The sequence below is a fragment of the Anneissia japonica genome, unplaced genomic scaffold (assembly GCF_011630105.1).
Source record: "Anneissia japonica isolate Jap-2015-1 unplaced genomic scaffold, ASM1163010v1 scaffold287991_len637273_cov151, whole genome shotgun sequence".
Classification (NCBI taxonomy): domain Eukaryota; kingdom Metazoa; phylum Echinodermata; class Crinoidea; order Comatulida; family Comatulidae; genus Anneissia; species Anneissia japonica.
The window spans coordinates 217,024-221,676 of NW_022692547.1; the positions used below are offsets into that span (position 1 = coordinate 217,024).

Sequence of the window (4,653 nt, forward strand, 5' to 3'; positions counted from 1 at the left end):
CAACAGAGTACGCAACATCACGTGACAAATGTCACTGACTGTGTAGCCGGTGTTGATCTATACATGGAGGAAAGAACTTTCCTCCTTGGTCTATAGAAATTCGCTTTGAGCGCCGCTCTGACTGAAGTGAGTCAGTTGAGATGCCTGGATGCCAGTTTAAAGTATGGCCTTGTCTGCTTGCCGGGCGGAGACTTCTGTATAGTTTTTTTTTAATCTTGCATAAAACTTGTTTTGTATTTTATATATTTTTATTGGTTAGGCCTACTGTTATTTTATGTGTGGCAGCTGTTTATTGGCTTATGTTAAATAAAAATAATATTGAGTGTTAAAGGCCTATGCTTGTTAATGTCAAAATATAAATAAAACATACAAGTGAATGTTCGTGTACCGTTGTATTTCATTAATAGGCCTAATTAGGTGCTAATTCTTAACTGACCCAAACAAACATGTAGTGTACAGAAAACAGCATTCAATTCTTATATTCGGACATTTATTTATCCATCGACAAAAAATACAAATATATGCTGTATACACATGCTACAGGCCGCTTTAAATACATGAGTCTAGGATTCGGGGCTAGATTCTGATAGATAAAAGTTAAACTATGATAGTAAAAACTATCCCATTCCGGACATCATCCCGGTATATAGGTTAAGTTGAAAGAAATGAAATAAATATTTACACTGTTTTAATATTTGCCTCGTGATTTTTTGTCGGAGACATCGTATCCCCGTCTGCCAAATCCTGCCGCTACCGGTCCCGTTCAGAAATAAAATCAATTCACTTTGTTTCGTATCGATATTCTTACTTTGTCATGAACGGAAATAAACTGTTTGAAATAGGCATATACCACCAGTTTGCATTAATGCAAATTGCCTAGTAACAGTGAATTCAGTGAGAAACGTTCCCACGATCAGGAGAAGCATGAGAGAAGCAGACACAAGGTCAATCGCATACAGTAGTCTTCTCTTTAAACGCCGCCAACTCAGAAATGTAGACGCTCTAGTGTCTGATCTGATTCTTTGAACGCCGCCTTCAGGAATGTAAACGCGCTGCTCCTCCGCAAAAAGGGAATAACCGACTGCCTTGTTCAGCAATATAAACATGTGCCATGGTTTAACCATTTTTAAAACATAATAATATATATAATAATACAAACATGTATTAAATTCATATAGCCTACAAAGTAAAATACAATGCCGTAGCATACGTTTCGCCACAACGAACTTCCTCAACTGCGGCTGATCCAGGTCAGTGTTTACATGCTGTATTGTGCGGGCTGCGCAGGCACGTGGGAATTAGAAAGTTGGGCAAAAGGTACTTGTTTTGATAGGTCAATTCAAACATCGCACAATATAATCTGGGTAGCAAGGTTACTGGCGATTGCTTTCTCTTCTATAAAACCTACAGGTAACGGTAGGGCTTAGCCTACTAAAATACAAGGAACATTGGGGTTTCCCCAACAAGAAAAATAATTAAATTTAGGCCTTTATTATAAACATTTCTTCGTGAACTGTCACCTAGCGTAGGCTAGCATTTTACTACCAGGCTACTACTATTATAAATATAGGCCTAGGCCTACATAGCCTAGGCACGGTAGTGACACTGAACAAGTTTTGAAGTTGTTTAAATCACGATCAAATTCCAAATTTCGCTGAACGCGTTTAACATTTTGCCATTCACGAGCAGTCAGCCATATGAAAAGGGGAGGAGTTAACTTCCAAACAGAATAAACGGCTCGAACGACAAGCTTCCAAACGGCATTTCACAGACGCGTTTGGGAGCTTGTCATATAACAATAGTAAACGTGTTTGACCCGTTTCTGTCATTGGGGATAATTTGTAGATCACGCCTTACTGATTTTTATGTTATTTTTGGCTATTTTGGCCATTTTTGAGTGTTGTAAATAAAAGTGTATCTTACTCGGTACAGAAATTGTTTTAGTGTTCCCTTTTTTTCTCATGACACCATCATACTATAAGTTAAATTCTGAAAAATAATATTTGGAATATCTATAGGTTAAGTATACTTTTTAATAAAAAGAATTATAAATGAAGTTTAAAATGTTAGCAAAAAATGATATTTTTTTAGTTTAGTATCAATGAATAGATAATTTAATAAGCTTTCATGTAACATGCAAGTACATAATTAATTGTATGTGATATATTGTGCACCTTTAATAACCAAAATTATGATTCATATCAAAATTGACCTAAAATGACCTCAAATCAAAATCAAATCAAATTAAATCATTCTTTATTGCTCACTAATTGAAAATGCAAATTGTTTTTTTTTTTTTGATGAATCACATTAATGAATCACATTAATGAACTTGCCATGATTATCAAATAACTGTACTCATGGGTTGCAAATCTCCTGGGAGTCTCCTGGAAATTGGTATGGTCTCCCGCACTCCCGCAAACAAGCAAAAATCTAAAGGAAATTAATTCACTTATCTCCTGCCAATTCAATAAAATCAAATCTGTTATTTAGGCCTATTTTTGGTTGCCAATTTTTTTGCAGTCCGACAGTGCCTTTTCTGTGCTTCTAAATTGCCTATTCTAAAAAAAAATGTCCTCACCTCAGCCCCAATCATGATGGGCCTGAGGTGGGCATGACCCTTCATTTAGTACAGTACCTGCACTATTCCTCATAGAATATATAGCACCCCCAATGTCATTAAACAAATTTTTCGGAAATGGGTTTTTCTAACTTGAGACCCCTGCAGCTGTACCTGGCATTCACTTGCTACAATAATGTTGTCATCATCATCAACACTTACTGTAGTTGGTCGTATCACCGAACTATCTTTATCACCTCCAATTTGATGAATTGGCCATTCAAACTGTTGCAATCTGTGATTATCAGTTTCAGTAAGTATAACCATAGAGTTTGCTCTATGGTATAACTGACAACTTTTTTGAAAACGAGTTTTTTAGTCACTATCAAGGAACTAATAATTTGGAACATATATTGATATATTTGAGTATGCTCAAATCCCACTAATTAACAAGTAATTAGCAACACAAAAAGGAAGTAAGAGACTAATAATACAGTAAAAACCACCAGAAAAGAAAGCAGGGGGCAAAATCAACAGGCTCCTTTTTCCTTAATTACTCAAAGCAATGCAAACATCAGTTGCTTTCTTTTTAGACAGGTCCCAGCCAAGGATAAACTGCCATTTTTTTCCAGTCAAGTTTTTCTCAGTGGTTTTATCATCTTGATTTGGTTTGATGTCATACCCACTAACCGCTTTGTGGTGGTGACTAATTCTGTTTATTTTTAGAGCAACTAAAGGCAATATTTTGATATTTTAAAAATTAATATAAAAAAATTAATTAAAATCTTAAAATTTCTTGGGTCTGGTTAATAGTCTTCTGATCCATATCGTACCTGAATTTCATTAATGTAGCTTCTATAAATTGCTATTTATTTAATATAGTAAATTATTTTCCTTTCAATAAAATTTTTATTTTATGATTTAAATTTGTATTCCTTGTGAAGAAAGAAACAACCAGTTAGACTTTTCCTCAACATCATGTTTTTTAATGCAGGAAGTATGTTCCACATTTAGTTTGTCTTTTGCAAAAATGTTAATATTATACTGTAATTAGTACCATAACTGTCTCTGCCTACCTGTATAATTTTCTACAGTGATGTATAAAAATATAAATAGATTACTTACTTTCAGTCTGATTATTTTAATATTTTCAAAATCCAAAAGGTTCACTGATATTTAGTAAACCTTAGTATCAAAATGTTTAATTCAAGGACTGTAGTCTGGTATTAAATATGGCTGCCTTTTAAATTGGGAATTTCCACTTCTGGGAGTTATGTGTAGGTGATTGGACAAAAAAATAACAGTACAAAGTAACATAAAAGCATGGGTGATACCATTTTCAAAAACAATGCTGGTTGATACCACTTTGTAAGCAAGATTCTACTTCAACAATGTATCCAAGGGAGTTACATGATACATCTTTGTTAAGGTTGTGTGTTATTTTTAAATGGTATATTAATAAAAAAGTAAAAATATTTAATATGTATGTTAATATTAATATTAATAGAGGTATACTGTATTATTAATTATACCTAAAATTCATTTTATACTTTTTTGGGAGCCAATTCATAATTTTGTTGGGAAGTCAATATTGGTGCTCACTCTACAATGTATAAATAACTTCGCTCATATTTATTGTATATATCGTTTATGTTTTTAAATAAATTTAATGAAATTATTGAAAATTATTAAGTACCATTGAATAAAGCAGTATTCTCTATTGAAAATAATCCTTGCTCCATGTTCTTCAATATAAAAATTAACTATGACACCAATTGCATGGTGTTGATTAAATTGTTCTTAACATCTACCAGGTAGAGGTCTCTGCTGCTGTAGCTAGATATGTAGCCAAAATGGTGCCCTCTACGGAGGCTTCCTTTATGGAAGTGTTGGCACACACTCATTCTATGGCTTGCTCAATCCTGGCATAGTCGAAGATTAATAAATATATTTATATATTAAAAATTCATCACAATAAATATATAAATACATATTGACCAGCGGCATCAAGAGTGCATTAAAACATACATGACAAGGTCTAAGGATTTATTTGAGGTACCCAAAACAAGTACTGAATATAAGAAAAGAAGTTT

General features: G+C 33.5%; 1 protein-coding gene across 1 annotated transcript in view; it reads right to left on the bottom strand.

The window, feature by feature from the left end:
• LOC117100332 (tripartite motif-containing protein 2-like) overlaps window positions 1-3,780 on the bottom strand; it is a 12,442-nt gene extending 8,662 nt beyond the window's left edge. Inside the window, exon 1 of the mRNA XM_033239984.1 lies at window positions 3,686-3,780. The gene's annotated coding sequence lies outside the window, so the exon portion shown is untranslated. The remainder of the gene's footprint in view (window positions 1-3,685) is intronic.
• Between the last annotated feature and the right edge of the window lie 873 nt (window positions 3,781-4,653).